The sequence below is a fragment of the Dermacentor andersoni genome, unplaced genomic scaffold (genome assembly GCF_023375885.2).
Source record: "Dermacentor andersoni unplaced genomic scaffold, qqDerAnde1_hic_scaffold ctg00000041.1, whole genome shotgun sequence".
NCBI lineage: Eukaryota > Metazoa > Arthropoda > Arachnida > Ixodida > Ixodidae > Dermacentor > Dermacentor andersoni.
In genome coordinates this window covers 4,699,233-4,721,624 of record NW_027314754.1, presented here as the reverse complement: position 1 = coordinate 4,721,624, position 22,392 = coordinate 4,699,233, and the positions used below count along the sequence as shown (strand labels likewise).

The window sequence follows — 22,392 nt, the reverse complement described above, 5'->3', positions numbered from 1 at the left end:
GTGAAAGAACCCTCAGCCGTGAGCAGTGACGCTAGACAACGCCACCGCGAAGAGCCTCTGGGGAAGCGGCCACGTGACCAATCGAGTTCGGCGGGCCTTAGCTAATATGCTAACCTGCCAGGCGGCGCGCCATCTCTAAAGTCATGCGGTGAGGGGCGCTTTTTAAAACCACCTGTACTAGGTTTCCACAAAGGAAAACAGAATATTTTAATACGTAGCAAGATCACGTCACCTGGCTTTTATGCTACGGCAGATAGGGACCGCAGTAAAATTCAGAAATTTTGCTATACTGCCACATATATGGGAGTAAACATTCAGGGATGGACAGTTTTGGGGCACAGAACCAACGAAAATTTCCAAACAGGCAAATTTTTCTTTGCAGTGTAGATCGTGTGGGGAGGGTGATAAGTTTCCGTGTCTTGCTGATGGCCGGGAAGGCACGTGATCGCTTTGCTAAAACGCAATGCGCAAGAGAAACAGTAGTACAATGTTTAATTACCCGCTTTACGAGACCTTTGTTTCGCACAGAGTCTATAATGTGTGTTTAATTGCAGAATTTGTTCGATTTTCGTGCTGTGAAAGCCTGTCAAAGTGTTCTTTCTCGATAAATGAAGAAACCATCGAAAGAAAAGTAAATAAAGAAAGGAAGACAGATGATTTTGGAAGTTCTACACCTTGCGCCATAAATTAAAATCGAGACATTATAGTCCAATAATACTGATAATTAGTGCCATACTAGTATCATGGGTTCTAATGCGCAAATACGAGAAGTGACATGATTATGGCTATGAACGATCAGTAAATTTGGCGCTCGAAGTACGCAAAAAGATCGAGCTATTCGCAGCTACAAAAGTTATGGCAGCGTCCACTACCGTGGGTTAGCGTCAATTGACGGGCCTGCCGCACAGTTACCCTTGCACAATGCACTAAACGAACCTATGGGGCTCGAGAAGCTATGCTCATTCATCCAAACTGAAAAATTACCCCCTTGTGTGCTGCTGCCAAGGGAGCGCGAGCGCTGCTTCCAGAACCTTCCACGAACAGTCAGCGGAGTTTACTCAACCCCGAAACTTCTTGGTAGTTTTTTCAAATCGCGCACTGGTCTATACTAAACCGAAGTAAACATGGCTATGTTCAAGCTCCACGACCTTCCGCAGGAGTATTTGGAATATATGGTCGACATCATGCACAAGGAGGGACACCACTATTTCTATCACGTAAGCAGTACGGATGCTTACTTTTCCCTTTTTCCGTCTCTCATTTTCCTTTACCCTTCCCCCCGTGCAGGTTAGCAAACCGGAATCTCATCCAGTTAACATCACTTCCTTTCCCATCGCGTTTACCCTCTCTCTCTCTCTCTCTCTCTCTCCAAACAGGCGTCAAGGCAAATTGAGGAGGCGAACGATAAAAGCGATGCGCTGTACGTTAAGGAACGTGGAAATGGGAAAGCAGGGTTCATTGCAGATAAACCTAAGGTATGCGATCCTATAGCGAACACGTAAAAGTTTATTTGATACTTGAACCTTCAATCGATTATGGCACCAGAGTAAATACCCAACAGACTGGAATGCATTTAGGCGCTGCAATAGCTATAGGGCCGAAGGAGCCGGTTAAGTAGCTCTGTTAAGCTAGACACAGTATATGCGCGTTGACTTATGTTACTGTGGTTTTGGATGTGACGTTTCCTTTAAAGGTGTTTAGGCGATTTATTTTTAATAACTCTACATAAAAAGGAGTAGCCGGCGCCGATCAAAGGCGACACCAACTGCTAAGCATCATATAATAATATAAGCCGAAGCTCGGTGATGTGATCATTCATCTGCTTTTCAAGTCGCTATTTCAGTGCAAAAACAATGAAGGTGCATTAAATGTGGTCGATCTTCTCAAGTTGCCAGCGCCAAGAAGATGAAGACGACGGAGACCTCGTAACCGCGAAACTCTTAAAAGGCTCAATAAATGTTTTCACTCACTCATTCACTCTAAGTGCTAAGTGGTAGGCTAGTTAGTTTGCCCAACGGCGCTTGTGTAGCGCTTCGAGGTATCTGTGAAGCTCACAAGCATGTACTCGGCTATTGCATACGAAAAGCATGTTCACGGACAAATGCAACGGGACGCGAGAAGTTGCCTTCTTTGCCCGTGTAATGGACGCGAACCGTATCACACTGTATGACGATTCTTTCTAAGTCAAACGAAGTGGACGTCGTCTTAACGCAGGTCCTTCTAGAAGAGCCCGTGAAAAACAAAACAAAATTATGCAGATCCAACGTACACGTCGAAATCCACCCGAAACGAAGTCTTCGTGAAGCACTTTCAAGGCCAGCTTCAACGATAAATCTACGTACTGTAGATATACAGGAGCCTCCCTGCTAAATTTTACGTTTGAAATACTAGCGCGTGCGTCGCGAACTCCTCAGAAATGTAGACGTTCTTTTCACGAAACTGAGACAACACGAACGAAAAAAAAAAAAGAGACCATTATGGTTCGCCGTCAATGACGCATAACTGAGAACGTGCGGCTGCTTGTTATGGCCCCCGAGATGAAGCGACACTCGCTGCGGCCCGCGGCGCGCTGAAAAAATCTCGGAGGCAACGGGCTGGGACTCCCGTCGTATCCGCTAACTACCATGTGCACGCATCTTCTCTCACGTTATGCGGTCAGCAAAGTCCACGAGGGTTCGCTAGGGAAGTATAGCATTAAGCCAAAGCAAGACGTGCGCTGAATGTCTGTCGCTTAACGCGCACACAAAAATGACAGCACGACAAGCAGAAAAAAAATGCTTTATGTCTGAATGTAGGCGCGAATGACGTGGGAACATGGTTGCACTATCAATGATGTTTCATTCCCAACAGAACATTTCTCTGTGAGTGCCGACCTCTGGCTCTCAAACTCGGCTCTTCTGTCCAAGCAAAATTAGTCTTTTTCTTGGCGTTATGCTGAAACTGTTTGTACACGACATACCCGCGACATCAAAGCGCAAGCTCCGTCCTCGTTTTTGACATCGATCAATACAATATGTGGCGGCGAGTCCTTACGCGAAGCATTCTTAGCATACCATCCCGGACTTTGCAGACCGTCGGATGCGCACAAATGGCAGTTTTTTGGTTAGGCCAATGAGGCACGAATCAAACGGTGAAATGGTAGTCAACTTACCTGCCATCTCTCGCGTTGCACTTATCGTTTTGTACACCTGCAATCGCAGTTCTTCTCGAGGGAAAACATCAAACGTCGCCTTGTTTCTAGTCCAATCGCTCCGCCGAGGTCTAACCAGGCGCACTTGAATGAACAGCCGCTTGCATTTCGACCTATCGTGTGAATGGTGTAGTGCTAAACCTGAGCGTTGCTTGAGATTGTGCGCTGCGTACGATGACGATGGAAACAGTTCTGTGCATCGCATTTGGTTTTATGGCATTGCACTAAAGGATGCAGCTGCACCAGAATGTCGCTTCTTGGTTAAACGGTAACAAATCAGTGGTAAACACCGCTTAGGCAATCATAGCTATCCCGCAGAGCCTATAATTGTTCAATTTTCTTTCAGCAAAAACCTCCGAACAACAGAGTGGACCTCAACCGTCGTCTAACACGTGATACAGGCCACCGAAATGGGAGAGGGAGATGAGCTCCCATTCAAATTAGACAACAAGCTTAGAAATATGTGGAATCGAAAAACAACCCTCGAGAATAAACTAAAGCGCCAGAAATGGAACCGGAACCTAAAGAAGAAAATAGCCGAGCACAATAAAGAAATAGAGAGCTACGCCTTCAAACTAGAATAGAAAAGGTGGGATCGAAAATGCGACGAGCTAGAGAGGAATATGAGCCGTCCCAACACGTGGCAGATGCTGCGCCACCTCATAGACCCCACCAACACCAAAACCCACGCCAACATAGAGCAAATCAAGGCGAGATACAAATTTGACGGAACCGATGAAGAGCTCATCGACCGACCTAAAGAAATTTATATAGGACCCGCATGCCCGGCAGCGGATAAAGAATATCAGGGAGCGGAGAATCCGCTATTGGACGAACCGATTCTAGTAGCAGAGGTCAGAGCCGCGCTCTTTGACTTCAAAAGGAACACAGCCCCTGGCCCAGACAAGATCACCTACGGTATGCTAAGGAACTTAGACGACGACTCTGTAATTCACCTTACGGCTTATCTGAACAAAGTGTGGGGATCAGGGGAAGTCCCTAAAGACTGGAAACGCGCCAACATCATTTTAATCCACAAGAAGTTCAAAATCCCGGGCATAGAAAATCTCAGGCCAATTTCACTGAGCTCGTGTCTAGGAAAATTAATGGAGAAGGTAATTCAGACGCGACTAGCTCAATTCGCGGAAGAAAGCAGCATCTGGCCTCACGAGACGGTAGGCTTCAGAACGCACCTTAGCGCTCAAGATACCATGCTAAGACTACAACACGATATTATAGACAAACGAAAGACCAAAGATACGAGAGCAATATTGGGCATAGATTTAACCAAAGTGTTTGATAATGTCAGCCACTCGGCCATCCTCGACGGCCTGTCAGATCTTAACGTAGGGAAGAGGGTATTCGCCTACGTAAAATCTTTTCTCAAAGACAGAACAGCGGCTCTGCACATGCAGATCCTCAGCTCAGAAGAGATTAAATTAGGAAACAGGGGCACCCCACAAGGAGCCATCCTATCCCCCTTCCTATTTAATTTGGTTACGAAAGACCTCCCAGGCAAGTTAGGAAGGATCGAAGGACTAAAGATGAGCGTCTACGCAGACGACGTCAACGTTTGGCTTAATGAGGGCAGCGATGCGTCTATCGAAGAAAGGCTCCAGCGGGCAGCCAACATCACAGACTTACATGCCAAAAGTAAAGGGCTGAGCTGCTCCCCGACGAAGTCGGAACTACTAATCATCAGGCCCAGGACGAGGCCACACAACGCATCTCCTCCCAAAATCTCGATAGATTTAGACGGGAAAGAAATTCCGCAAGTAGATGAGATCCGAATTCTGGGCCTGCTCATAAGCAAAACAGGAAACAACCACACGACTATAGCTAAGCTAGACACGCACGCAAACCAAGTGGTAAGCATCATTAGAAGAATCTCGGCCAGAGGCAGAGGGCTAAAGGAGAAGAACAAGTTAAGGCTGGTCCAGGCCTTCATATTGAGTCGGATCTGCTACTCAACCCCATTCCTTAACATTAAAAAAGTAGAAAGAAACAAGTTAGACGTCATAATGAGGAAATGCACGAAATGGGCACTGGGACTATCAATCTCGACCTCAACTGTAGCACTAGAGGGAATGGGGGTGCATAACACAAGGCAGGAGTTAGCGGAAGCGACGAGAACGGCACAACTCGAACGCCTGAGACAGGACAGCAGATTGTAAACTGGGTAGGACTACAAGCGAACAGAGGAACCAAATACCAGACGCTCCACATTGAGTCGAAAATTAGGAAAGCAGCCCTCACGGTCGCACCGATACCTAAGAACATGCACCCACAACACGATCAGGAAAGACGCCAGCACAGAGCCAAACACTTGGCAACAAAGGTAAGCAGAAGGCCACCCGAGACGGTTGCCTTCATAGACGCCGCCCTTGGCGGAGACGGAAGCTCCGTCTCAGTGGTAGTCGACGGGTCCGGAGCATAACAGGGCGCGATATATACAAGCGGAGTAGACGCCACGACAGCGGAGGAAGCAGCCATCGCCCTAGCGTGCGTTAGTACGGACGTGAGGATGATCGTTAGCGACTGCAAATCGGCAGTACGGAATTTCTGCAAAGGCAAAATATCAGAATACGCGTACAGCATAATATCGAAAGGTAACATAGACAGAGGTAACATAACATAGGCACCATAACCTGGGACCCCGCTCACTCCAACATACCAGGAAACGAAGCTGCCAACGCCCTCAGCCGAGCGCTCATTATAAGGGCGGGGGGGGGGGGGGGCGGCAGCCTCAACCTAACTTTAAGGTCGAGACGCTCGTGACCTCCCACAAGGTCACAGAGCACTACAGATTAGGACGTCGGAAATATCCGCTCCTGGATAGGTCCCTCACGTCCGCAGAGGCAGTCACCTGGCGCCGCTTGCAAGCCAAGAACCACATGTCTCCCAGATGGAGATACCTCACGCAAACGGGAAATCCGGAGGACCAATTCCTATGGACCTATGGGAGTGCAGCTACTCCCCGGGATATAATTTATTCAAGGACGAAGAAGCATGGGAGACCGCGCTTCATAGCGAAGACCCGGCGGCACAGGCCAACATTGTCCGTCTGGCAGCCGAAGCGGCGAACCGCTTCGTCTACTAACATCTGCTCGTAAGGGTGACATCGGGCTCCCTGGACGCCTACGAGCGGTACCGGAGCTCCGGTGTCACACATTACGGACAATAAAAGTTTTCTCACTCACTCACAAGCGGGCGAGCGTTGTTAGACGCTGGGCGCGTCGGAACGCGTTGGCCGCGTCCCCAAGTACGTCGAACCGTCTGTCGAACTTGACGCTGTAGATCTCGCCAACGTTATGTTACGTGTGGGCTCGTTCACGGAACGTCGAACTATATTTAGGTCATTAAGGGACTCTAAGTTTAATACGGATGCAATACACGAATCATATCGAGAAAAATAAAAACCTAGTAGTCGCTTTCTGAGGCTGGCACGGTCATTTGCGACGAACTGTGCCAACAGGAGGTCAAGCCTTTCGCGCGAACAGCATACACTGAATACTTTCTCAAAAACAAAGTTCATATTTTTTTTCGCTATGAATTCCCACCCTGCTGGATCCGGGAATGGCTTCGGAGCGTTCACTTCTCGCAGCAAAGCCAAATCGTAGGCCATTCAAAAGTACAGCCTTCCGTTGGTCGCCTTCAACGCCGACATTTTGCGAAACTTGTCGTGACTGACGGAAGGACAGCGCAACGGTGGAGCGAAAACAATAAGGCTTTATTTAGCCATCGACTTAACAGCGGTGGACGAACTGCCCGGTTCTATGTAACAGGAATGAAAGCGCGCGCCAGCTTGAATGCCGGCGCTTTTAAGCACAACCAAACAGAGACTGATAACGCTTGCGCCGCTACCACGGCGCATGCCTAGCTGTGACGTCTTGTCGCCTAGCCGCGCGACATATCAAACTCTTTTGTCTCGTGCACTCCCGAACAAACGAGAATCATGAGAGCAGCACGCATGGCTCCCCACGTACGCACGCAAGAATAGGATGCATGCGTATACGCAGCGGCCGCGTTTGCCTCACACACCGTGCGTGTTGCGTTCGGCATATGCGCACTTTGTAGGACGTAGCGATCTTGCGTACGCAACGCTGCTACGTACGCAACGTACGCAGTACTAAAGCTGTCTATTATTACAAGGCATTGCTTCTTATATTGTGGTATGCTTGTGTTCTGATGAATCGTTCCTATTTTGTCCAGGACGACGCGCAATATAACGACGAGCAGGTGGTGATTGGGCCAGACCAGTTGTTCGTGGGCTTCACAATCCGCCTTTTCCTCTACAACAAGGACCAATCGTAAGCGCCCGTTAATGTTTCGCACCAGCGGAAGCTCTTGGTGAACCGAGGGACCTTTAAACAAAAGCGAATAGCTTTCTTTGATTTTTACACCGTTTCCCCAATGCCGGCGGGCGGACTGTCTGCTCTGATAGAATAACGAGAGAGTATAGCGAGGTGTGGAGAAGAGGGCTGTCGCGCAGGTGGAGCCAGCGGGGAGAATTTGGGTCAACGGGATAGAAGGAATGGTGGCGGTGTTTTTGCAGCTCCCTGATTGGTCAAAGAGGCGCCGACGTCACAGGAGAGCTTTAACTCTCTGTGTCGGTGATGCAGTGGCCGTGCATGCTGCTGCCATGGCTGGCAGAATAGGAACAGAAATTGGAAATGCAACCCAGGCTCCGCATCAACGGGATGCAAGAATGACCGCCGAGGAAGGACAAGAAACGTGCGAAAACAACTTTCGCAAATAATTCAGGGTATTCAGAAAGCTGTTCGCTTACTCCGACAGTCATCATGGATGGTTTCTGCGTAACATTTACTTCGAATGATCGTTTTCTGTACCAGGTGCCAGATGTTTTCCTCAAATATGATGCCAGATTTGAGAAAGAGTGCTACATCGTAGGCGAAAGAAGCCAACGGCATGCTGTTCGTAGTCGGCTCGTGTTGTTGTGACCCTATTTGTCCGAGTATAGATATAGTGAGATAATTAGTTATGTTGAGCACTCTACATATCAACAGCGTAGCCTGCAGCTACATCGCCCTCGGAGCTCTTCTACATGAGTACAGCGCATGCTAAATATTTCTGGAAAAGCATGAACCGCACACAGAGGATGTCTCTTAAAGACCCTCCGTCTTCCAGCGATCACTTGCTAAGGAAACAGTTCTCGTCATAATCGGCCACTACGGTGTTCATGCAGACGTCGAGGAGGAGTAGGTCAACACAAAGCAATCGCGCCGCCTTTGAGATATTGAAAACAACTTTATTGAGCAAAATGATGGCTTTGAGATGCTTAATAGGATGGATAATTGGACATCTTGGTGACTGATAATCGTAAGTGTACAGCGTGAAGGTTACACGTGGACAAGACAAGTGACAAGGGCAAGCGCAGACTGCCAAATGAAGTTCTATTATCAATGCGCCGAATTCATACTTGTTCTTGTTTCTAGTTTCGTACATGTTTAACCTTCGTGCTGTACATTCACGATTTGAGATGCTCGCGGAAAGAGGAAGCGCGTACACCTTACTTATTGCGCCAGCGATGAGAGGGAGAGATAAACAACACAAGCCGCCATAAGGAATGCCGCTCCCCGAAATTCCTAGTGATGTCACAGAGAAGTCGCTCGTTAAGAAAAGACACACAGAATCATGAAAGAATGCCGAATTTGTGAGCATTTCAGTGTCCACGTTCACTCAGCGCAATGTCGTTCGACGTCGGCACCACAACGACCTAGGCCTCGGCTCTTCGGCCAATGGATATGCACCTGGATCTACCAACTAGCCTGCCTCTCCCTGTTAAATATACTTTGTCCACAGGCCACACTCGAGCGACTGCGATACCACTGTCTTAAGGGAACAAGAATTGCACTGCTTTCCGGATCCGCTTACGGTCTAAACCAAATTCATATTGGCGCTTCGACACACATGCTCCGCTGATGTCAGGAATAGGCCCACCAAGTCATCAGCTTTCGTTACACGGCTTCCGAGATCAGCGCACTTTTAGAGCGCAGCTCTTAGGCGCCCCTTCCAGTGGCGAGCGTCGGCGTAACCGAGCGAACGAGCACCACGAAGAATGAAAGAGCGAACCCGAAGCGCAGCTGGGGATAAAAGATGCGAGGAGGAAGGTGGAGGAGGAGGGTATGGTGAAAGCGTGAGAAGAAGTGCGGCGACAATGGCTACGAGATGGCGCCAGAGTAGCGCGCGTCGTCTGGGAGACCTATCGGCGGCAGCTGGTGTGAAGCGCGTCCACGCGTCACCAACGCGCCGCCTCTCGCGAGCTCCAGATTAGCGAGAGCCAGCGCGTTTGCAACGTGCCACGTGATACAGATTGTCCGCGCCAGCCAATATATTGCGAAATTAAAACACGTCTGTCTGTGTGTCTGTCTGTGTGTCTGTCTGTGTCTGTCTGTAACCGCTTTCCCGCTAGGTTAGTCACTGGCTATGTGCCACTTGGAATGTGCCGCTTTTGAGTGAACGTGTTTCACGCCAACTTGGGTCACCGCATGCGTCCCATTCATGTACGTTCCGCTGGATATGGGCCACCGGATATGTGTAGCTCTTCAGTGATTATATCTTCTGCCAGCTTGGGTCACTCCGCATGTGCTACTGGGTATGCGCCACTCCCCAGTGACAACGAAAAGTTCGGCAGAACCCACCTCACGATGAGTGCCGACGTTAATGCGTTTGGCATTGAGCAATGCAGCGCTACAGTTTGCCACCGCCAAAACGCGTCATACATGAAGCGTGTAAGCAGCTGGGCTCCTGCCTCGTGCTTCCCGTTGGACACGCTTCCGCCTAACAGCGTTATCATGAAGCACGCGCTTCGAGCCTGCTTAATTATATCATCGTCATCATCATTGTCAAATCATCCTACATTTATCTCTATTGCAAGACGAAGGCATCTTCTAACGATCTCCATTTATACCTGTCGCGCTAGCTGGCTCCAACTTGCACCTGCAAATTTCCTAATTTCATCACCTCACCTAACTCTTTGCCATCCTGGACTGCGGTTCCCTTTCCTGCGAAACCACTCTATAAAACTAATAACCTTCTGGTTATCTGCCTTACACATCACATAGATTGCCCAGCTCCTATATTTTCTTTTAATGTTAACTTGAATGTCGGCTGTCCCCGTTTTCTTACTGATCCGCATCTCTTTCTTACTGTCTCTTAACGTTACGCTTAACATTTTGCGTTCCATGACTCTCTGCGCAGTCCTATAACTCGTTTTCAAGCTCCCTTTTTAAACACCAAGTATCTGCCTCATATGTTAGCAAGGGTAGAATGCAATGATTGCATGCACTTCTCTTTTCAATGACAGTGGTAAGCTCCCAGTCATGATGCTGCAATGCCTGCCGTACGCACTCCAAGTCATTTTTATTCTTCTATAATTTTCCTTCTACTGACCACGGTCCCCTGTGAGATAAAGACCTAGATAAACGTACTCTGGCACAGACTGAGACCGGCTGACGATCATGGATTCTTGTTTACTTGCCAGGCTATTGCACAATATTTTTGTCTCCTGCATATTTCGCAGAATCAGGGTGGAAAAATAGACAACGTGTCAGAACGAGGCTGCCGCGCCGACGATTTTTCCGGTCGTGGTTCACGTCTCTCTCGGCAGACGGCGTGGGTGATTGGGGGGGGGGAACAATAACAGTGAAGGGGAAGAGAAATGCAGCCATAATGAAGCACCGAGCGCTATGGGGATACAATAGGTACGAGGTGCTCCGAGGTATGTGGAAAGGTGTAATGGTTCCAGGGCGTACTTTTGGAAATGCGGTTGTTTGCTTTAAATCAGGGGTACAATCAGGACCCGACAGGAATCAAAGGTCAGTGGGTCGCCTCGCATTGGGTGGTCACGGGAAGACTACAAATGAAGCTGTGCAGGCTGATATGGGCTGGAGTAGTCTTGAAGTGAGGGAAGCTCGCAGTAAAATTCAATATGAAGAACGACTGAGGAATATGGAAGAAAGTGAATTGGCTGGGAGAGTGTTGACGTATCTGTACAGGAAAAACACTGATTCACAGTGGAGGAAAACAACTAGAAAGCTTACCAGCAAGTATGCGGCCTGTAGAGTGGTCAACACAGCAACAGAGAACGTCCAGAGGAAAGTCGGAGACGCTGAAGTAATCTCATGGGTGGCGGCAATGGAAAAGGAACCTGCCATGAGTAACTACTTAAGAGGAAAAAACGAAATCAGGAAAGAAACAATTTATGATAACTCAAAGGGAAGCTCATTACTTTTCGAGGCGAGATCAGGATGCCTTAGAACACGCACCTATAAAGTGAGATATAAGAAAGAAGAATAAGCATGTGCTTGCTGCAGTAAAGCTAGGCAAACCATGGAGCATGTTTCATTAGAATGTGAAGACATCTGCCGAGCGGTCGATTTTGGCACCACTGGCCTCCTTGAAGCGCTTGGGTTCAGCGAAAGCAGGGGCAAAGTAAACATATCCGCTACAGAGATTAGTGAGAGGTGATTGGAAGATTGGTGGATGAAAAGTAGGGAAACGACAAAAAACGGAGACGTACAAAAGCAAAGTTCGCAATAGGGGCTCAGAAAATGAGGTTGTAAGAGTTCGTAGGTTTTTTTTTTCTTTTTTTCTTTTTTCTCTTCTTTAATTTCGGTAGGACTTTAGGCAGTATAATAGCAAGAGCTTGGTGGCGCAACCCACCGCCCCGTTCCAAAGGGGATGCTCATAACATCCATCCATTCATCCATCCATCGTCAACCAAAGCAGCAGGCCCGGCGCGCTGGGCTCCTCGAACATGCGCGCGAATAAAGGTGGCGCTAGGCAATTGTGTCGTATATGTTTGTGCACTAGTCTAAGCGCCTGGCGAACCTTTCGGAAGCGAAGTTAGGTATATATCCTCTTGAATACCTAAGCTTAGTATTGCTAGCGACACCTAAACAGGCTTCGCAACTCGTGAAAGTCCACTGTAGAGACTATATTCATCACTGGGGATGGATGGGAAAACTTTAATAAGGTCAGTAGGTCGCGCTAGTTTCCTATCCCGAAACGGGTAACTCCCACGTTGGGGCCCAAAAAGCCCAGCCTTTCGGCCGCCTCGCAATTCCCTTGGACTGCCCATAGCTGTTCTAATGTGAGACTGCGTAGAACTGCGTCCCAGACGAGAAAAAGAAACAATGCATAGTCGCTCGCCGCCAGCACTGCGGGGACTCGACGGATTGCAACGCGTTCGCTTGAGCGCAACCTCTCCGGAAAATTTTGTCTCGCCGGTGTAGGATACCGAGCAGTATGCGTATGGCTTTCTGTGGACCAAGCGTCACACGTTTTCTTCGATATTCCTTCGGTAGCCACACTAGGTGCCCAAAGTAGGCATTCGATTGTAGCCAACATGCTTTCCTTTGCGTTATTCTATTTCGCCGCCCCCCGCCCCACAAAAGAAAAAAAGATGACATTGTTGCGGCGCAGCGAATTGTCGCATGGTGAAAGTTCGATTTTGTTACTTCTTTTGCGGAAAGTAATTGGCCACGGTACGCTTCAGTTGCCGGATACTATAAAATTATTGCAATAGCAGCTATATGAAGACTCCAGGCACATTCCTGCCGTTGCCCTCATGTTCCGTATAAATAAAGGCCAAGGGCGATAACATCGTGACCGCGCGCCGCATGCTGCTCTATGTGCGAGTGAAAGCGTGGGGGGGAAGGGGGAGGGGGTTAGCCGACGATGGTGGCTCAGTCTTGTGTGCGCAAGGCAGAAAAGCGGGGAGGAAGCGCGCCGCCTTCCGTCGCACGCGATACATTTTGGGAGTGGAGGGAGGGGGGGAGGGTGCTGTGATCTGTGAATCTGTGGTTGCGCAACCTGTTTACTTGCCTTGTTTGACGCATTATATATAGTGACTTTTTCTTAGGTACGTAGATTTATTGGAGACTTATACGTATATTTAAACATCTTGTTGCCAGGTTTTGTGTATATGCGCAGTGAACTTTGTTTCCAGTGACAATTTTTTGCCCTGTATCAAGCTGTATCTTCACATTTGTATATTCCATTTTATCTTCGCAGTTCTAATGTACGAAGGCGAGTCAAATGAAAGTGAGACAACCCGCCCCGCGCAATAATGGTTCGGTTCATTATTTTCGAGGCATGCGCGTAGCACATACGCATCTCATTTACAAGTGACATGCAGAGGTGAGGTTAAATGTTCTTTAAAGGGAAGCTGAAACACTTTTCGAAAAAAATGAGTTCTCTGCGGCATTGTACAGTTTTGAGTCCCCTGAACACGAATACCTGGTTCAAAAAGGGCGGAAACAAACGCAAGCGGCTGTTTTTTCAAGAAAACGCGCACCAGCGCCTCAGGGCATCGCGCGAACGCCGCTGTTGCCCGTGATTGGTCGGGGCCGCTGTGACGTCGTTGGCGGTAGTCGCCGGTCGGCGCCGCCGCATGTCTCCATTTCAGAGCGTAGCACCATTCCTTTCTCTCTGGTAGCACGCGGTTCTGCTGTTCTGGCTTCATAGCTGAGTTGTAAGAAGGAACGTTCTCGCTGTCTCCGACAGCTTGTATTTTCGCCGTACATGTTCGAACCGACAGCCGATACGGAAAACGATGGCGGCAACGACGATGTTGAGTGTGCCAACAGCGAGAGCGATGTGTGCAGCTTCTCGCGCGCTAGAAATCTTAGCTTCAACCTCTTCATTATATGCCTGTGTCACACTGGCTGCTTCAAAATCTTCGATTGGTGATGGTAGTGGAACAGGTTCATCAGGGGCTCTGTTCTCAAGGAGCTCTGCTAGTATCTGAAAGAGTGCAAGGCACGGATGTCATGAATTTCAGCATTCAGTATACATGACAGCAGTTGGATTAGTTACAATAATTGAAATACTTTTTCAGTAATTTATGTGATGGATTAGTTGTCGAGTGATAGTAATGTGAAATATTTTGTTTGTAATTTCATGGCTAAAGTAATTTAGTAATTGCGCTAAATACGCACCAGTAAGCTGTGTACGGCGTCAGAACGTTGGTAATGTGGTGAGGTGTCGTTGAGAAACATGGGGGGAGGGCATGAAAGTGTATGTTACCTTAAAGAAAGGTTGGCGTCCCTTTATACTTTGCTTTTTGCTTCTTGTATATGCATGAAAACTTTTTGGAAGGAATCGTAAAGTAATACCATTACTTTTTAAGGCGGTAATTGGTAATGTAATTCAAATCAATGAGCGTAATGAGACAGTAATGAGTAATGTAATATAATTACTTTCAAATAATAATTTTCCCATGCGTGATGCATAGCTAGTTTCCTAGGAAGAAGGCCAAGAAATTTTTTTTTTTTTTTGCCACGCTGCGATGCCTGTATTGGGCTAGACCACGTCGAACGCTAATAACTTCAATACCTCACAACGTTACTTCATTATTTGAGCACGTTCGCCTTGCCACGGGTGCGGCTGTGCCGACGCTCGCTTTTGCGGCATTTCGCTGCTGGTAGCAAGCTGTGAGTGCGAAATCTACGGAACGAAGTTTTTACACGCCGAGTTCAACTACTCTAACGCGAGCATGAAAATATTACCGTAACGCCTCATGTCGTGCGATTTGAACACGAATGCTGAACAGCTAAATCTGCGGGCACCGCGAGGTAGGACGAATAACAAATATCACTGAATGCGCAAGCGTACCCCCGGCCAGTTATTTCACCGTATCAGAAGAGCGCCGAACAAACAGCTATAGTACAGTGTTCCGTGACAAAGCGGAGAGGCAAAACAGGATGAAAACGGCAAGCACTTTGCACGTAGGTGCATATTCCCGGCTGCGCCTCCACCTCGCTTCGTCGTAGACCGTTTGTTCGACACTAAGGTGATCATCTGGTAAAAAATTGCCCGTGTGCACATTAAAACCCTTACCTCAGGCTTTCTCCTCTTGGCGAAGGCCGCTTTTGGAGGTGGCGAGGTGTTTCTCTTGTAGGAGAATGTAGACGGAACACCGCCGGGCTTCAGTTGCGCCGATTTAACTGGGATACCGATTGCCCCGCATCGTTGTCAAGCTCCGATGATAGTCACTGTCGCGGAAATGGTCCGAGCACAGCACAATTGATTTCGTCGGCACGAACTTATCTCTCCTCACCGCACGTACCCACTGCGTTGCAAGCTTCTTTTCCTTCGGGAATTTGTGAAACACCACATCGTCTCGCCCGCCTGTGTTCGCGCAGCCGAATGCTGCACAGAACGAGGGCACCTTGGGCGCCATTGGCTGTAGGCACTCACGCAGCACAGAAGGAAAGAACAGTTTACGAAAATCGCAAAACAAACGTGAGCGGCGGCAGCGGCGGCAGATCTCTCGTAGCGCCGTTCAGTAAAGCGCAGGACGGAAAGAGGCATGCCAGCACATGTCAGCACGCCGGTCCGCAGCTCGGTTGGCTCGGTCTCCGCCCATGACGCCGCTCTCGCCGGTTCTCTCCTCTGGCAACAACCTCACCCGGCGCTCCCGGAAGCGATGGGGGCGTGTCCTCGCGGGTGATTTAGAAAGCGATTTCCGCCCCTTATATTAACAAAACGAAAAAAAAATTTCGGAACCGTAAATTATTAGGTCTGTTCTTCCCAATCCCAGCAATTCATGGAAATTGAAAACCGTTTCAGCTTCCCTTTAATGCTCTCATACACTGGGTTGAACATGGTTGCGTGACATAATGGACACTCCAAAAGTTGAACAGCTTGGTGTCGTGAGGTTTTTGACAAACCAAGATGTTTCCCAAAAAGAAATCATTCGCCGTATGGCTGCCGTATGCGTTGAACATTGCGTTTCATTGGCCACTGTGAAGCGTTGTAGCAAACTGTTCAAAGAAGGACATGAAAGTTACAAAGACGATGCATGCTCGGGCCAAAGCGACCGTGCAATCACCCACAACACAATTGAAAAGGCCGTGGTTGCTCAGTGGCTATGGCGTTGGGCTGCTGAGCACGAGGTCGCGGGATCGAATCCAGGTCACGGCGGCTGCATTTCGGTGGAGGCGAAATGCGAAAGCACCCGTGTACTTAGATTTAAGTGCACGTCAAAGAACCCCAGATGAGGGTGACGATTTTTTGTCTGCAATTGTGAGCGGGGATGACTCATGGTGCCGCTACTATTAGCCTGAAACACTACGGCAAAGCTTACAGCGGAAACATTTGAATTCACCACTCCCAAGGAAAACAAAGGCCGTCATTTCTGCCGGAAAAGTGTTGACTTCTTTTTAGATCGTTAGGGGCCATTATTGATCGAATTTTCTAAACCTGGAGAGACTCTAAATCGTTTCAGATATTGTGAAAGGTCGGATCGGCTGCGTGTCGCAATCCAGAACAAACGACGTGGAAAATTGAGCATTGGGAACATCTTGCTTCACGACATTGCCCGTTCCCACGTCGCTGATGTGGTTAATACAAAACTGGCAACGTTCAAGTGGGAAACGCTGCAAAATCCCTCATGCAGCCCAGACCTGTTGCCTTGCGTCTTCCACATTTGGTAAAATTTGAAAAATCTGCTCAAGGGAACCAGATTCGTGTCTGAAGATGACGTGTATTCATTTACAGATTTTTGAGGCAGCAACCCAAGGAGTTTTGTGAAACGGGAATTACGCGACTCGTTAGTAGGACAAGTTGCTCCTGCGGAATGCATTCTAACAAAGGGCAGCATCATTGAGATTTTCCCCTGGTCGTTGCATATGCACGAAAATGTAAACAAGGTTGCTGAATCACACACACACACACATTATATATATATATATATATATATATATATATATATATATATATATATATATATATTGATCCCTCGACTAATTCTATAAGCAGGAGACCGAGCTGCAAAGTGAGCCCCCCTCGAACGAAATTTCTGGCTACGCCACTGCCTTGTACCACAATACCGAGCGCATCAAGTTAGCTTCAAACGGTTCGCTGAAGGGCGGCACGACCCAGTAGCGCATACCGAGTGACCGAGGTTGGTGTCAAAGAGTTTAATTGAAGCGCAGCACACACCCCGTAGCACATACCGAGTGCCCCAAGGTAGCTTCAAGCGGTGCGCTGAAGAGCGGCACGACCCAGTAGCGCATACTGAGTGACAGAAGTTGGCGTCAAAAAGTTTAATTGAAGCGTGGCAGATACCCAGTAGCACATAGCCAATGCCCCAATGTAGCCTCAGACGGTTCGCTGAAGAGCGGCACGACCCAGTAGCACATACCGAGTGACCGAAGTTGGCGTCAGAAAGTTTAATTGAAGCGTGGCAGATACCCAGTAGCACATAGCCAATGCCCCAATGTAGCCTCAGACGGTTCGCTGAAGAGCGGCACGACCCAGTAGCACATACCGAGTGACCGAAGTTGGCGTCAAAAAGTTTAATTGAAGCGTGGCAGATACCCAGTAGCACATAGCCAATGCCCCAATGTAGCCTCAGACGGTTCGCTGAAGAGCGGCACGACCCAGTAGCACATACCGAGTGACCGAAGTTGGCGTCAAAAAGTTTAATTGAAGCGTGGCAGATACCCAGTAGCACATAGCCAATGCCCCAATGTAGCCTCAGACGGTTCGCTGAAGAGCGGCACGACCCAGTAGCACATACCGAGTGACCGAAGTTGGCGTCAGAAAGTTTAATTGAAGCGTGGCAGATACCCAGTAGCACATAGCCAATGCCCCAATGTAGCCTCAGACGGTTCGCTGAAGAGCGGCACGACCCAGTAGCACATACCGAGTGACCGAAGTTGGCGTCAGAAAGTATATTTGAAGCGCGGCACATACCCTGTAACACACACCGAATGCCCCAAGGTAGCCTCAAACGGTTCACCGAAGAGTGGCACGACCCAGTAGCACATACCGAGAGACCGAAGTCGGCGTGAAAGAGTCTAATTGAAGCGCGGCACATATCCAGTAGAACATACCAGGTGCCCCAAGGTAGCCTCAAACGGTTCGCTGCAGAGCGGCACGACCAGTAGCACATACTGAGTGACCGAAGTTGGCGTCAAAAAGTTTAATTGAAGCGTGGCAGATACCCAGTAGCACATAGCCAATGCCCCAATGTAGCCTCAGACGGTTCGCTGAAGAGCGGCACGACCCAGTAGCGCATACCGAGTGACCGAAGTTGGCGTCAAAAAGTTTAATTGAAGCGTGGCAGATACCCAGTAGCACATAGCCAATGCCCCAATGTAGCCTCAGACGGTTCGCTGAAGAGCGGCACGACCCAGTAGCACATACCGAGTGACCGAAGTTGGCGTCAGAAAGTATATTTGAAGCGCGGCACATACCCTGTAACACACACCGAATGCCCCAAGGTAGCCTCAAACGGTTCGCCGAAGAGTGGCACGACCCAGTAGTACATACCGAGAGACCGAAGTCGGCGTGAAAGAGTCTAATTGAAGCGCGGCACATTTCCAGTAGAACATACCAGGTGCCCCAAGGTAGCCTCAAACGGTTCGCTGCAGAGCGGCACGACCAGTAGCACATACTGAGTGACCGAAGTTGGCGTCAAAAAGTTTAATTGAAGCGCGGCACATACCCTTTTACAAATACGGAATGCCCCAAGGTAGCCTCAAACAGTTCGCTGAAGAGCGGCACGAGCCAGTAGCACATACCGACAGATCGAAGTATGCGTGAAAGAGTTTAATTGAAGCGCGGCACTTTCCCCATAGCACATACCGACTGCCGCAAGGTAGCCTCAAACGGTGCGCTGATGAATGGGATAACCCAATAGCACGTATCGAGTGACCGAAGTTGGCGTCAAAAAGTTTAATTGAAGCGCAGCACATACCCCGAAGCACATACCGAGTGCCCTCTGGCAGCCTCAAAGGGTTCGCTGAGGAGCGGGATGAGCTAGTAGCACATACCGAGTGACCGAAGTTGGCGTCAAAATGTTTAATTGAAGCGCGGCACATACCCAGTAGCACGTACCGAGTGCACCAAGTTAGCCTCAAACGGTTCGCTGAAGAGATGCAAGACCCAGTTGCGCATACCGAGTGACTGAAGTTGAAGTCAAACAGTTTAATTGAAGTGCAGCACATACCTTGTAGCACAATACCGAGCGCACCAACTTAGCTTCAAACGATTCGCTGAAGGGCGGCACAACCCAGTAGCGCATACCGAGTGACCGAATTTGGTGTCAAAGAGTTTAATTGAAATGCAGGATATACCGAGTGCCCCAAGGTAGCCTCAAGTGGTTCGCTAAAGAGCGGCACGAATGAATAGCACATACCGAGTGACAAACTTGGCGTCAACGAGTTTATTTGAAGCGCCGCACGTACCCAGTGGCACATACCGAGTGCCCGAAGGTAGCCTCAAACGGTTTGCTGAAGAGCGGCATGACCCATTAGCACATACCGAAGGACCGAAGTTGACGTCAAAGTGTTTAATTGAAGTGCAGCAGAAACCCTGCAGCACATACCAAGCGCACCAAGTTAGCCTTAAACGGTTCGCTGAAGAGCAGCACGACGCAGAAGCACATACCGAGCGACCGAATTTGGGGTCAAAGGGTTTAATTGAAGTGCAGCACATACCGAGTGCCCCTAGGTAGCCTCAAACGGTTCGCTGACAAGCGGCACGACCCAATAGCACATACCGAGTGACCGAAGTTGGCGTCAAAGGGTTTAATTGAAGCGCGGTACATAGCCCGTAGCAAATACCGAGTGCCACAGGGTAGCCTCAAACTGTTCGCTGAAGAGCGGCACGACCCACTAGCACATACCGAGTGACCGAAGTTGGCGTCAAAGAGTTTAATTGAAGCGTGGCAAATACCGAGTTGCACACACCGAGTGCCCCAAGGTAGCCTCAACGGTGTTCATTCGAGAGTGGCACATGCCCACTAACAAAAACCGAGCGCCCCAAGTTATGCTCCAATCAGTTAACGGAAGAGTGGCACATAAAGAGCCACCCAAGTTGGCGTCAATTAGGTTTAGAGAAGAGGAGCACATACCCAGCGGCATATACCGAGTGCCCCGAGGAAGCGGCAGAATTTCATTGAAGAGCGACATATAATCAGTTGCCTACGCCCAGTGACCCAAGTTCGTTTGTGTGTGTGTGCGTGTGTGTGTGCTTGTGAAAGACGACCATTGAAGAGCAGCACACACATAATGTCACATGTTCACAACCCAAGTTGGCTTGATGGGTGGTTTCGTACCCGGTTCTCTCAGCGCAGCAGCCCGATGCTCTACCCAGCAGACCACGGAGTACCCAGTATGCTAGGCTGCCGGGAAATCGGTTAGAGACATACATGGTGAAGTAGAACACGCGTCAAAATTCAGCGGGAACACATCTTTACACACACGCCAATGTCATACTTCGCGGCAGCGCCGCTAGCTTGCGTAACGTGTCTAGTGAGAAGCTCGAGACTTGAGCCCACAGCTGCGTTTTGGAGGTGGCAATCGGTATGTCGCCACACTACTTCAATGAAAGTTGCTTCAATGAAAGTGGGTGGACATTCATCATGAGTTGGGTTCCGCCCGATTCCTGTGGTAATTAACTTCTTCCCTTGAAATAACGCAGATAGATTATTGTTTCGGAAATTAACAGCTCAAGACCGACAAGGGCGAAGGAGAAGAAGAACATGACTTTGTCGGTTTAGCGCTGTTAATTTCCGAAACATGAATCACCACCGACTCGCCGAAGTTTCTCTTCTAACACGCATATAGAGGTTTGAACATATACTGTATGTGTTCCTGTTACAGCGACATAACGAAACTAAAGAAATTGAATCTTAATTTGTGCATCTTTTATTGTATCTATATCTTTTGCTTTCTTTCTTTCTTCCTCAGAGGCTATGCAAAATTAGCGACAGAGTGGAAGAGTTCCGTTGGCCAGACATGGCATCTTGTGACAGAATTTCGCGACAAAAGCATATGGTACGCGGGAAGAAGACGTTTCACAATAAGGGACGATAGCAAATCTGTTGGTACACTGCCGGACGACTCCGTCTACACGCTTTCCATCAGAGTTTTATCGACAGAAGTATTTCAGGTGAGAGTTCTCTTGTTAATATGGAAACAGGTGGCGCTTTAACAATGAGTGAGTTTCTGTTTTGAAATTGCTTTGAGTGGGCGAAAAGTGCCTTAGAACAAAAGAATTACTACATCCTTAGTTACGTCGTGTTTCTTCTGTGCGAGTTCAAGTATTTTAAAGGGAAGCCGTCAATACCACTACAAGGTTTAGAATCGTCATATGCTGGTTATGACGTATTTCCGAAAAAAAAGAATATCAGTCGCAGTGTGAACATTTTCGTGGGAATGCGGGAAATAATAAAGGTGGTATGTAGCAAACGTTGCAGAGTGGTTTATTTACGGGTTGAACAATAAATGAAAAAAAGAACTGCAGACTTGTGCGACCTTCCAGAATCGTAACCCAATTTCCAGCGGAGCTGTTTTTGGGGAGCTCTTGCAATAACAATTTCAGTTGCTCTAATCCGGAATTCCAAACACAGAATTGCACTGGGTGACAGGTTCCGTGAGCGAGCATGCCTCTAAGGTGCGGAGAGACGCCCCAAATCCGCAATTGTACCACATGCTCGGCCACCAGAGCGAGAAGACGCTCGCGTGCACCATGCAACCGCGTATACAGCTTACCCAGCATTATTTACGCGTCACCTCGTCTCTGTCTGCACTCGCCTGTGGCGGCGTCCCCGCAATACACGTAGTAGCGCGCACTACACTACTGGAACCTAGAGAGAAGAGACCGGACAAGCACCAAACAGCAATGGAAGATTCATTTTCTAAAAAAACTCTTTGCCCTTCACTCTGTGAAGAAGGATGACCAGCGAAGTGGGCCAGTATGTGGGCCCCTTAATGGCGAACTGCACATTAGCCGCCTGTCGGCTCGGCATTGCACTATCTTCGCGATCGGCCTACGTATGGAGAGTGCTTAACGCGTGCTTCACCTCTGCCGCGGGTCGGCCCGGCATTGCAATATCTTCGGGATCAGCCCACGTTTGGGGAGTGCTTAACGCCTGTTTCACCTCAGCCTCGGGTCGGGCCGTCATCGCGCTATCTTCGGTATCGCCCCACGTATGGGGAGTGCTTAACGCCTTACTTCATCTCGACCGCGGGTCGGGCCATTATTGCACTATCTGCGGGATCGGCCCACGTATGGGGAGTTTTTCTGCTTACCACACAATATCCTTGGATGGTAAAGGTATACAGCTTCGCTGTAAAAGGCAGGGTACGAGCATAGAGCTTCTTACTGTGTTACCTAGAGGGAAATCTAGCGCTGCTGCACTGTGGTATGCATGGGAGTGC

At 48.8% G+C, this 22,392-nt stretch overlaps 1 long non-coding RNA gene across 1 annotated transcript; it reads left to right on the top strand.

The window, feature by feature from the left end:
* The first annotated feature begins 1,048 nt into the window (after positions 1-1,048).
* Positions 1,049-21,100, top strand: LOC126518276 (uncharacterized). Its single transcript, XR_011891322.1, has 3 exons — positions 1,049-1,217; positions 7,403-7,500; positions 20,920-21,100. It is a non-coding gene; the product is annotated as an uncharacterized lncRNA (long non-coding RNA).
* Positions 21,101-22,392: the final 1,292 nt, after the last annotated feature.